Source organism: Protopterus annectens, chromosome 11.part0 (genome assembly GCF_019279795.1).
Source record: "Protopterus annectens isolate FY-2018-M chromosome 11.part0, PAN1.0, whole genome shotgun sequence".
In the NCBI taxonomy this organism is placed as follows: Eukaryota; Metazoa; Chordata; order Ceratodontiformes; family Protopteridae; genus Protopterus; species Protopterus annectens.
In genome coordinates, this window is record NC_056745.1 from 1,046,641,916 (window position 1) to 1,046,655,714 (window position 13,799).

The 13,799-nt window shown below is 40.3% G+C and overlaps 1 protein-coding gene and 1 long non-coding RNA gene across 2 annotated transcripts in view; one reads left to right on the forward strand and one right to left on the reverse strand.

Moving 5' to 3' along the window:
* LOC122815689 (copine-8) overlaps nucleotides 1-13,799 on the reverse strand; it is a 3,116,673-nt gene that overhangs the window by 2,669,366 nt on the left and 433,508 nt on the right. The window lies entirely within an intron of this gene.
* Nucleotides 13,247-13,799, forward strand: part of LOC122815690 — a 402,356-nt gene continuing 401,803 nt past the window's right edge. Inside the window, exon 1 of the long non-coding RNA XR_006366986.1 lies at nucleotides 13,247-13,694. This is a non-coding gene — a long non-coding RNA (uncharacterized LOC122815690). The remainder of the gene's footprint in view (nucleotides 13,695-13,799) is intronic.

Consider the following 13,799-nt stretch of genomic DNA (forward strand, 5'->3'; position numbering starts at 1 on the left):
CCTGGTGGCGCAACCATGCCAACCTATCGCCATAGGCTCTACGGTTCAAAGAACGGACACCTGCAGCTGCAATATAAATAAAGTAATATTGGAATACACATCTCCATAATATCAGCTAGGTTAATTTCTTACATAAATAATTAGATGTAACTTACTCAGTAGTGGGGCGTTGGGCATTTGCTGAGCCTCCTGGATCCAATGGTTCAGTTGGTCCTGCTTCCATCTCTTCAGGTCCGCATGGTGGTGACGGACCTGCTCACCAGTCCTTGGTATCCCTGTGGCACTGGTGAGATCATGAGCCAACCGGTCCCATGCCTCAGCCCTATATGCTCCCCACAGGACCTGGCCCTGCATGAGTTGGGCCTCATGATTGTGGACAAGGAGCCAAACCATATATTTGGACTCCTCAACGCCCCACCTCTGTAAATGAAAGCAACTACCCTCACCTACACCTGACATTCTGGCTGCAAGTTGGTTCTACAATCGGTTATGCTGTGTATTCCCACCTATGGGGCTTATATATGCCATTTTTCCCGCACTTATCTGTGAATGGCCATTTTGGAATTGTATCAGCTTTACAAAACCTACTTTGTCATGCTCCTCTTTCTATTCATTCCTATATATATGCTATTACTGCATTTCTAAGTGCAACTGTCATGGCTTAGTGGTTCAGTACCTTGATTATGGTGCATGGTATCCTGGGTTCGAACATGGCCACTGCTTTTTATATTTTATGACTGTCTACACAGGCTAGGAGGTGTGTCTGTGTAAAGGCAGTTTTGTTACAGCTTGCTCAACGTTGCCCATCGGTTAGCTTGTTGGCGTGGCGCGCAGCTCCGCGCAAACGGGTTACACTGGTTTATGCGTCATTTGGCTGTCAGCACGCATATGAGGCTCAGCTCAGCTATGGGCACACAGTTTCAGCGTGTTAAACCACTGCTCACCTACGGGCACTCATTTTACACCTGTTAAACCACTGCTCACGTACGGGCACCCATTTTACACCTGTTAAACCACTGCTCACCTATGGGCAGATGCACTCAACTTGTTAAACTGTAGCTCAGCTATAGGCACATCTAACATTTTTTATTATTTTGTTATCTCACATTTCTTCAAAATAAATGGCCCATTTCATTACATTTTATATAAAATATAATTTTATATGTGTACATATATGTCAGGGACTTGTTTTGTGCTTATTTCACTAAAAATAAAAATTGATGTTGGGGGGGCTCGAACCATGACTGCCTGCTCTTCAGCCGACGTCTCTACTGCTACGCTATTGCTTCTTGGCTTACTTTGCATATGTAGTTCTTATATGCTTTTCCACTGACTGCTAACTGTGGCTACGCTACGGGCACGCCCGCGCACTCATGGGCAAACATCTTTACAATTTAAAAAAAATATATAACATGTTCATTTATACATTTTATATTCATAGTCTGTGGGATCATGTGTTGTGTTGTGTTTATTCACATTTACACGGACTCTGTCGTGGGGGTTTACTTTCGGGACTTTTACTCTTATGGGGGTGTGTCCGTTTGCAGGGCTCGGCCTACGGACACGCCCCCTACTATCTTCCAAGGACCGTGTAAGCCTTAGGTGTGATTCAGCATGCCCTCATGCATATGCATGACATGCTGACGTCACACCGTTTAACTGCAACCTCCGTGTAAGCCTTGTAACTCTTACACAGAGGCTTCGTGAATCCTCCCCATAAAGTATTGAAAAAAAAACATACACAATTGTCAAATGTTCAGTGTAAATCAAGATGCATTCCTATATGACTGCTTCTTAAGCAGTTATCTGCAGCTGTCATTTGATAAGACATACAAAGAAGAAAATAAGTGTTGCTGAGGGCCAAGTGTCATATCTCCACTGGCAAAACAAAACAAATAAGCACTACTGAGAAAGATAGTCTAACTAAACTAATTTTGTTAAAGAAAACTCTACAGTTCAATTCACTGAAATATAAACAACCATGACAAGGCAAAACCTAATGATTTCAGCTAAAAAATACCCCAAAATAAAAGCTAAAAACTGAATGGATGATGATATCATATGATAATTTTCTTCCATTGCTTTTTACTCAAGTTTTAGAGTCAATACAGCCAGTGAACAAATCATGAAATTGATTTCAGTCATATTAAATCTGCACTGCAAAGCACATCTCCTATGCTATTAGTTAATTGCTTTTAAGGAAACCAGCATGAAAAACTGTTTTCCCTCTGTGGTCTGCACCATTGTTTAAATGCATTGATGTATATCTACTTACAAGATTCTGACAACAAAGCCTCATTTTTTTAAAGCATTCTCTTAATTTTTTCCCCTTAACTTGTGCAATGTGAAAGTAATAATGTTCTCCAGTGATTAAATACACACACACACACACACACACACACACACACACACACACACACACACACACACACACACACACACACATAAACACACACACACATATATATGAGAGAGAGAGATATTAGGTTACAGTATCCCTCCTTTCACACAACACACACAGACACACACACACACACACACACACACACACACACACACACACACACACACACACACACACACACACATACACGCACACACTGAAGCTCATAAGATTGGTTTCTTTTCAAGGGATATAGCACTGCATTTATATTTTAGTGGCACTAAAAGAACAGTTTACTATGTACCACTAGGATTCAGTTTCAATATTATTCTTTATCTGTTGTTGCAGTTAATAAAACTAACACATTCAGAGATGACTATGCTCAGACACCAGCGCAGCAGATACACATTTTGTGCAAGGGTTGATGGTTATCTAGAAGAAAACAACATACTTTTAAAGAGCAGGATGTACTTTTATTAGAGAAACTCAGGCTACATAATCAAACTCGGTAGTTTCTTATCATCTTGTCATCCAAGTAATGGGCTAGTGAGCTGTACTTCTGAGTCTTGTATTGTTCGTATTAATATTGCACAGAGCAGCTGAGTGCATTGTTGGTATTAATGGTGTAATTAACAGTATATGGTGCTCCTTTTTATTCTATTTTACTTGTTGTGTACACATATATGTGTGTGTGTTTCCTATTAAGTTTTCGTTTCAGGTACTTGACTTGATGTTTGTCCGAACTCAGAATGACAATGACCAGAAATACTAAATTTCCAACCTTGTCCCCCACCCCGACCCATATTAGCACTTGTTCCTGGTCTCAGAGTTCATAGGCTCATAGTTTTGTACTAGGCTAGCTGCCCTTTTGGGCCATTTTAATCCTAGCCAATTTCTTTCCAAAAGTGAGAATCAAACTTTGTACTCTGTGTTTGTGAGGCAAACACCTTAACCATTATACCAACTCCCAACCCCCAACCCCAAATGACAGGGTGTTTCTGGATTTGGTATTTTGCAGCATTGTCAAGTTTCAGCATTCTGTGTTGTGTTCATTGTCAAACTTTAAATAGTAAACACACACACACACACACACACACACACACACACACACACACACACACACACACATATATATACAGAGAGAGAGAGAGAGAGGAACACCTGTACACAGTCACAAGGAGATCCAAGTTTATTCAAATTTAGAGCCTTCATAAACATAACAAGTTAGCTATGCTTTAACATTATTTGGGCTGCTCCTCGAGATCCTATTCCCCAATATGTGATTGTAGAGTGAGTATATATAAGTGGATGAGTGGAGCTTGTTCCTTGCAAAAAACTGTTGTACTCATTTTTGCAATTATTCTGCAGCTCTATATTTAGGAAGTTTGCCTTGGGTAGTATGTTTGCTGTCAGTATAAATTCTGTCTTATATATAAGTTATATATATAATTTCAATAGAATATGTTTATTAAATAAATTGACTGGAAAACAGAGTCCCATAACTTACCCACAACCATGCTGGGTTTCATCTCTGACCACAGTGACAGTGGTCTGGGGGGATCACTAATGGCTCTGACAAGAAGATGAAATGTCTAGGAAGGGAGGCAGAATAGATAAGCTAAAGTTAGCTCTTTCATCTTTAGAGTAGGTGAAAACCTTATCCTCAACATGACTGTCCCCTAATGATTGCTTGAGGGGCTACAGTGCATATCAATGCTGGTAACGGCAGACATATTGTTTGAGATATGCAGTAGCAGGGTCTATATCATATAATCGAATGTTGACAATGTCGAACGCTCTAAAGAGCAAAAATGCCGGAACTCAAAGTTCTGTTATTGAAATTGCAGTACAGTGAAGATCGGAATATTTGCCCTTTCCTCGCTGTAGTGCGATCTCAGAGGTGAAATATATATTTAGTGGGGGGGGGGGTACAGCCCCCCACAATAAGGAGTTCGAGTTCCAGAATTTTCGCTCAGTAGAGCATTCGACATTTTCAGCATTTGATTATATGATATAGACCCCAGTAGGATATATTGTGATCTGAACAGCTACATGTAAACAGTTCAGATGATAAGCAATAAGCCAAACATCCTCCATATTTCAGTTGGCCACAACAGTCAAAAAATACAGTTGTGTACACTTACCATAAATGTAGATGTTCAAGTGTATTCACTGTTGCCGTCATTACATTTGGTTATCCCTGCCAGGATAGCCCTCGGCCGGCCTGAATACCAGAGACTTAGTATTTCTGTGTCGGTTGCTGTCGCTTGAGGACTGATGTCAGATCATCAGGGGTATAAAGGAAAGCAGCCAATGCCATTACATCAGTTTTTCTTGCCCTAACCTATCAGGAGCCCCTAAAGTAGGAGGCCAGGTTCTGGTGGAAATACCTCACCAGTGGAAAATAAATACCAATATGTCCCTTATAAGGAAAGGAGAACAACAAAGAGGAAAGTTACAAAAAGGGGGAAGGATGGAGGGAAACCAGGACTGCAACAGTGAAAACACTTGAACATCTACCTTTATGGTACACAACTGTACTATGTTCTTCATGTTTCACTGTTGCAGTCATCACATTTTGGTAGATTCCCAAAGCTAAGGAAATGGATAGATCGAGGATGGGGTGCCAGCTGCCCTCTTTTCTGGGCACCAGAAAAAGTCTGGAGTAGAAGCCTTGGCCTAACTGTTCTGAAGGAACGTGCTCTACTGCTCCCAAGGCGAGCAGGGAATGGATTTGCTTTTGATCCTCTGCCCACTGATTTGGTGGAAGATCTGGGAACCCTTTTGGGGTTGGAAGGGTGTGGAAGGAGAAGTTGTACCCCAGAGACACAATGTTCAGAACCCATTGGTCACTGGTAATGGTGGTCCAGGTGATTGAGTGAAAGGAGAGTTTTCCTCCTAGGGGTATGTGAAGATGGGCAGAGGTGAGGTCTGGAGGAGGCGAGTCATTGTGAGTTCTTACCATAAGAGGGTGGCTTAGAACTCCCTGGTTTTGAAGTGGAGGCAGTTCACTGCTTAGATCTCTGCAACCCCTGGGGCTGTTGTCTGTGGGGGGGGGGTCTGTTTCCATGGGGCTTAGGCTGGGCCTGTTTACTCAGAGCAGGAAAGGACCAGTGGTTGGAGGGAAAATGCCTGCTGAACCTAGGGGGCTGGACCTGTAAGAAATCTTTAACTGTCTAAATAGATTTTGCTTTTTCTTCCATCTTTTTTAAGACCTCTTCTGCTTTAGTGCCAAATAAGTTATCTTTGTGCAAGGGTGCATCCAACAATTTTGATTTGACGTGGTCTGGCAGGGGTTGTTCCTTAAGCCATGTATGTCTTCTAATGACAGAACCAGTGACTGCTGCCCTGCAAGAAACTTCTAGGGCATCAAAACCACAGTGCAAAGTGTGTTTAGTTACTTGACTTGCAGAATGCATTAAGTCTTGTAAATCTTTAGATTCTGCCCAAGCAGGAAAGGAGGACATTTTTTTGTTTAAGGAGTTCCAAGGTATGCTGCTGATATTTAAGCATATGGAACTGACAATTTAGTGCCCTGATGGTAAGAGTAGCTGAGGTTTATACTTCTTTACCCCATCTGTCCAGTGCTTGGGAATTCCTGTCTGAGGGAGTGGGATTCTTAGCTGAGGTTGCTTTAATCCATTCTGGCTCTTGAGAAATGACCTCAGGGTCATCTGTTGGATTTTTAAAAAGATATTTGTGTGAGTCAGGGACTCTGTAGTACCTGTCTGGTTTTCTGGGAGCAGGACGGAGGGTGTCTGGAGTCAAGATGGATTCAAGAAAAACATCATCCACTACATCCAGGACTGGGGGGATGGCTAAGGGTCTGTGCTGTGGAAGATCCAGGAACTCTCTGAGTCTCTTTTTTTGACTGAGGGTAGTCTTGACTCTTCCATTGGAAATGCTTACATAAGGTATGCAGGGTTTCCCCAAAGGAAAAATCCTCTGGGAGAGAGGCTGAAGGAATGGATTCCTCTGCATCAGAATCCTCATATGTAGAGAGGGGCTGCATGTCTTCATAGTCAGATGCATCAGATTCATCTGACTCTTGTTCAGACAAATGTACTGGAGAGAGATCTCTTTTTTTTTTGAGGGAGTGGCTTGGCTTCCCCTAATCAGCATGATAAGGTCTTCTGCCATTTTAGGCATTTGAGACTGAGGCAAGAGGGTAGGCACCTGAAAACAGGTAGTCGGTTTCTTGGGTGTAGTTCGACCCCTGGGCCTGAGGTACTCAGTTGTTTTCAAAAGAATGGTAATTGCGAAAGAAGGAGTCAGTTTATGTCAGGATTTGGTGTTGCGAAGGACTTCCACAGAAGCTGGTGCTTGCACAGCGGCTCTGGACCCATCCAAGATAGAGACAACCTCAGGATCCTTAGATGAAGAAGAGTTTTGTGGCATACCAGACTCTGAAAGGGTCTTGCCTGTGAATTAACTGAAGCAGGCATCAGGGGCTGCGAAAGCGCCTCACTGAGTTCCGGAGGACTGACGAACAGCTTAATGGAAGCATCGTTGGAAGGTTGGATCCTGTGCAGTCTGTCTCTGTCTTTATCTTTATGCTTTTTCGGAAGATCTGCTGTCAGATGACTTACCAAAGCCATATCGGAATTCGAGGACTGTAAACGGAAATATCTGGCTACAATAAGGGCCTGAAGATGAATAGTTCTGGCATTAAACAAAGCGCAGAAGTGACAATGAGGGACCTTGTGGTCTGGGCCTAGACAAGTGACGCAGTAAGAGTGGAAGTCCCGGTGTGGCATTTGCTTTCCACAGGCAAGACAGTTATTAACTTTTTCTGACATCGGTTAGTGCAAGAAAAAAGGATCCCCAACAGGGTACTTAGCTTTCGAAGACTTCAACTTCAGTTCGTAAATGAAAACTGAGGTAGTGGCCAACCGGCACTCATGCGAACTGCTTCTACATCAGGCTCCATGGCAAGAAAGACTGATGTAATGGCATCAGCTGCCTTCCATTATATCACTGATGTCCTGACGTCAGTCCTCAAGTGACAGCAACCGACGCAGAAATACCAAGTCTCTGGTATTCAGGCCGGCCGAGGGCTACCCTGGCAGGGATAACCCAAATGTGATGACTGCAACAGTGAAACACGAAGAACATCATCAGTTCTAATTCTTTTTCTCATGTTCTTTCTCATGTTAGACATTCAGATTTATTGTAAGACTAGTTAACAGGGCTTGAGGCTGTTGACAATGTAGATTTATAAGGCATAATAGAAAGACTGAGGTTAGATCCACTTAGAACAGAGGTGGTTCAAGAATACTTCCACAAATAATAGCTCCAGATATGTGGCAGTTTGCAGCATTTGGATCTAAATCTTTCACAATATTTATTTTTAAATACTGTATCACTATCCATTTTGAATTTAGACCAATGCAAAGAAAACAAACAGTAACCTATATTAAGCACATTCAAATACCACAGCATTTTAAACAAGAAGCAAGGATCAGCTAAGAAGAAACAGTAACATTAATTTAGCCTAATGTCATCACTCTGAAAGACCTTGAAAATCTCTGTCAACTGAATACCTAAAAATACCAAAGTTCATCCATCAAAAACAATTCAAGTAAGTTGAAGAGATACATCTATGGGGTGAAGAAACAAACACCAACAGTACAACTAGAATTCTACATGCAAGTGCTTATTAGTCCAAGTTTTCAGCTTATACCTCATGCATTTCTATCAGCCAGTTCTGAGGTGACACTTACCATAGTTGGAAAATCACAGATAAAACTGTACAGATCACATACCTGGCCCAGAAACAAAGGGTTGCTAGTAATGAGTTACTAGAGGGAAAATAAACTCAACAGCCAGACAGTCTGAATCCTCAAAAACAAAGTCTTATCTAATAGCTTTGCAAATGCAACTAATGACACTGCTCCATACTGGGGCCCCTTTTGGGTATACCCACACAATGTGAAGATAGTCAGCATTTCCCTCAGCTCCATACTGGGGCCCCTTTTGGGTATACCCGCACAATGTGAAGATAGTCAGCATTTCCCTCAGCTCCATACTGGGGCCCCCTTTGGGTATACCCACACAATGTGAAGATAGTCAGCATTTCCCTCAGCTCCATACTGGGGCCCCCTTTGGGTATACCCACACAATGTGAAGATAGTCAGCATTTCCCTCAGCTCTATACTGGGGCCCCCTTTGGGTATACCCACACAATGTGAAGATAGTCAGCATTTCCCTTGACATCTCCAACACCTCACACTCATCACCTCCTCATCCTTTTGTAGCTGTGCTGAGGATATTTGTCACATGAATACTAACTTTATCGATGTAAAATTGGCAAGAGTGGGGTGTCTGTTATTATACTTATTGTTTGCAGTACTTTATATTTATTTATTTTTAATTTCTTTATATTTATTTATTTATTGCCAGTTGTTAACTGGGTTAGTCCAACTGAGGCAGCAAACTATTTATAGTGGAGACCTGAGGAGATTACATAGACTATTTGACATTGTGTTGGACTATTTAAAATGCTTTGTAAATATTGTTTATAGTATAAATAATGAAAACAGTTTGATCCAAAAATTGAGTGATATCACTATGTATGCATGCTGTTCTTCTATCAAGGAATCTATACTACCCAATTTATTTGCATATTGTCTGTATTATCTTTGCATACGTTTTAGCTTTCACTGCACCCGTATGATTTGCATAGCTTCTATATCACTATTATAAATGCTTCCATTCTTAACAGGCCTTATATTAAAATGTATTTGTTGCCTCCAACATAATGATAATCACCAAAAAGTCCAAACTGCTGTGTAACCTGGATGAGCATACTTATCTGAACAAGAGTTCACATGACTCCTAAATATGCTCATCCACACATTGCAGTAAAGTACCTTTTATTTGCTAAAAATACACTTACAATTTCCTTTTTGAACTGTTACAAAATCTGGACTCTGGTATACTTGTATAAGGAAAGTACAGATTATAAGAACTGTAAGGGCCTCTGATGGAAGGTCTCTCTTTCTTCCTGTATTTAATTATTAATAAAAAAAAAAGTTTCCGAGAAGGTAAATTGATGACTCATTGATTTGGAATAAGAATGCTGCACTGTTAAAAGACCAGAGAAAGAAAGAACACAGTTTAAAAGGAAGAAACCAATAGCTAACCTTTCTGCTTTAGCTGCACTACCGGATCTATTCAATATGTAGGAAAGAAGTATCCCAGTAACTCTAGGTTATGTACACTGTGTGTACACTCAACAACAAGCTGAAAACCACAGCTACATGGGCTATTCCTCATATTTTGTTTTTGAGTGGGAGGAGAGATGCTGCTTTGTTCTTCATTGAAAACAAGCCTCAGGTGCCCCCACTGTGTACCCAGTAAGCCAATGAAAAGTCCCTGTAGCTAATATATCCAAACCCACACATACCTTGGTATCCATTGGAATAGGTACGCCACAACCCTCGTGTTTGCAGACAAGCCAAAACATCCAAGATTTGTTAAATGATGTCCTAATCAACATGGTAGCAGTCCACAATGTCACTGTTGTGCAGTTCATGAAATGTTAAGTGCAGCTGGGTGACCTTTCACCACTGGGGGAAACGTCGTGTACCTTTCAACATGCCACCAGCATTAATAGCATCATGCAGATACACATTTACTAAAGCAACCATTAAATTACTTTATAATTTATTCAGTCTAAGCATAAGCATTGACTGAGATCAAGTATGCAGTGGATGCAGCTCTATTAGCAAGGTTTAATATGAGAGCAACATTTACAATTGAGGAATAAATGTGCGCACGTGTGTGTATGTACACATAAACACACAAATAACATATGATGGATTGCTGGTGCAGCTATATAGATGTGCATCTGTTACCAACAGAAAGTCCTAATTTTGTAGGCTGTAGCACCCAAGAGAGCAAATGTATGCATTGTACCCCACCCCCTGGGACATGAATTTATACATAATTGGATTTAAGTGCTAAGATTTATGACATTATGCAATGATTTTTTGATGGTCTCTGTCATGATTTTGAAAGCTGAAAGGATTAGAGGTATATACGATTAGAAGTATGTGTTAGTTTACATGTACCTAGTAATAGAAACTGTAACCACAGGCATTATTCACAGACATTAAATTGGAGAGTTTTTAACAGACATAGAATGACCCACACAATTTGTTTAAAAAGTTGACTGCATGTTCTAACTTTAAATCTTAAACAAACATTAGTCTTTAGCTGAGTTTCATGCCATATTTTACTGAGAATTTTGCTTGAAAATGTCAAACACTTTCATAGATGCAGTTCTTTATTATTTGTGACCACCAGCCGGCCTACTCAGCCACTAAGCTTCTCATTTGAGCTCATTCCATTCACAATGTGTTATTGCTGACAAATTCAGTAACTATCAAAACCAGATCTGTTTTCTCTTGCTAATGCTGACACCTATTCACAGAAAATCAATTCCATAAAAGTCGATCAAAAGCAAAATGCTTGACTGGTACATTAGGATGGCATTTTTCTCCTGACAGTCCCATGCTGGAGTGTTCTCCTTCTGAATTACTTAATCAACTCTGTGTTCAATACCCCCATGGGAAAGTCAAACCTTGAATGCGCAGCTTTGGTTTGATGACTACAAGTTTTTGTGTGTTAAGTGCTATTACTTCATACTTGTTCTGAGTAGTTCACTTCTTTTCTTTTACATAAATTCAGAAGTAAAAATATTTATTTTCCAAAAAATATCCCCTGCCATTTTAAATGTTATATCAAAAATAGTTGTACAAAATGCAAAACAGCATAAACACATGCACAATGCAAGCATCCCCTTGCCTTTACAGCTAAAAGTGCATGCTATGTATCATTAACAGAAGACAATAAAAAAAGCCTTGATCTAAAATGTTTACATGACATTTCAAACATTAGAAAGCTCTGTGCTGGGATTCTGAGGAAAAAGCTGGAGCACTAAAGGGTAGAAAATGTAATTATTTGCTCATTTTAGATGACCTAGGAATAGGGAAGCAATGTCAGAAGATGTCAAGAAGGCCTGAGTATATTACATTGGAGAGGAAGGGGACAAAAAGAGGCCTCCTTCTCCCCTGTGCAGACTGCTGTTTTTACTACCTGTATGCCATTTGGGAGTTGTGTGTTCCGGAGGTACTATGCAAAAAGCTAGATGCAAGCAGAACAGAGGAAGGCAGCAAAATATTAAAGGGTCTGCTTTTGAAGCTACATGAAAAGGGATGAACTGACCTTAATATGTGCGCCATTGAGGAAAGGAAAGGAAAGGAAAACAGTGTGTTATAGAAATGTTCAGATATCTCAAAGGACCCAGCAGTGTCGAAAGTGTTAGCAGCTTTCAGAAATGTGCTTCAATAGAAAAACACAGCTTAAGGAGAGATGATAGAAAGTACACAGCTGACATGAGGGACTTTTTTCTTTTCTTTTCTTTAGCACAAAGAGGTTGGTAAATACATGCAACAGTTTTACTCGGGATGCTCTGAGGTAAAAAAAAACAGTGAGAAAATTCAAGTCTGCATTGCTGAGGACCACATAGTTTTTGATAGGCAGAATTATTTAGCTTAATTATTAATTGCAGCAGCTATCTGTAAAGATAAACAAGGTAGACCAGCTTATATGGTTTACTGCCGAAGCGTCTGCATTTGTATTCATTAGCACTTATGATCAGAAAGATTCAGAATCTTAATGTGTCACAGCATTCTAGACGAAGTGTCTCCCTCATGGAAATTTTTTACTAGCCTTTGTGCTAAAGCTATCAGCAGAAGCCAAAGGTTAGTAAAGAGCTTCTTCTATTTTGCCTGGTTGTTATACCATTGAGGTACATTAATGAGTGCTTTCTTGTGTTTAGCCCTGTCTGTGGCACATATGGTGTGGAAACTTGGCAAACTAAATGATTTGACACTCAGACATAAGATAATACGTTACCAAGTGAAGTTACTTTTCACAAAATATTTGCACAAAAGGATGTGACACTGTAATAGACCTTTCACATTTTAATGATTTCATGATACATTCTCAATCTCAGCTGTTACCCAGGGGACTTCACTGACCCAGTACTGAAAGAAGTCAACAAATACAATGACTTTGAACCTTCAAAATACAGAACCATGATCAGGCTACATTTATTAGAAGTCATCAAACTCATTTTCCTTATAAAGAAAAGGAAATCTATGAAAAACGCTATCATGTTTGCAAGGTAATTTAATACAATAGTATAGAAAAATGCTGTCAACATTGTCCAGTATAAAATAATTCCTTCTTTAAAAACAGCATGCAATTTATTCATTGTACTGTTTTGAACCATGTATTGTTACATGTATTTCTTCTGTGCAAGCCCGATTTTACTCAATAAGATCCTGTAACATTGTTACTTTTAATACATTTGCTTGTTATTAAAATGTTCATTGGTGTCTGATAACATCCATTAATTGGACCTTTCTTTGAAAGGTATTTCTAGAAGATTCTACTCCAAATGCCACATGAGTCTGGAGTTAAAAGCTGCAGTCACTATCCTTCTTCCACATTATGCTGACAGTGTACAAATCTCACTGAAGTTTGCTTGACAGTGAGGTGGGACACTGAACACTCTGCATTCCACGAAACAGCAGGGAACAATATCCACCTAGCTGACAGGTTATGAAAATGCAGAAGTGAATAGGAGGGTGTCATACCTTGCAATCTGTATATTATATTGTAGTGGCTATTGCTAAGAGAAATAGTAGACTGGATGCCTCATACCCAAATCCCATACCTCTCAATCATACAGAATTCCTTGGTATTTACCAAGTTTGAGGGCAAAATAATGGGGTGCCATGAATTCCCGAGTGACCCTATCAATTCCCTTTTTTTTTTCATTTTTTTTTTTTAAATTGAAGTTGTTGCTGACATCACTATGCATCACCAGCATTTCACAATATGTCATCAACTTACAGGGGTGTGCGTGATGACATCAGCTTTGTGTGGCAGACTGCCAGCCTGTCAGAAACTCAGCTGAGGGCTGGGACTGTGTTTACCTTTTTACTATGTATGTTCATGCATTCACTCTGTGGATTTAGAACAGCAGGGACGGGAGGACAGCACAGCAGTTGCAGGCAGCAGTAATGACCAGCGAGCGGAGCAGAGGAGCTGTTGATTAACAGTTTGAACTTCTGTCAGCCAAGCCCAAAAAGAAGCGACTTGCAAGTACTTTCTACAGTGCAGTGCAGCACAACAGAGTCCAGTCCACAAAGCGTCCTCACTACCAGGAATCCCAGACCCTGCTCAGGATGAGAAAATTTACTTTTTTCACTAGCTCAACCTCCTCTGCCTCCAGGTAAGTAAAAAAGAATAAAAGGAAAAATGTGTACCATTTGAGAAATTAGGCTGACTGAGGCACATCCAAATTTGTTCATATATAATGTTATGGAATTATACCTCT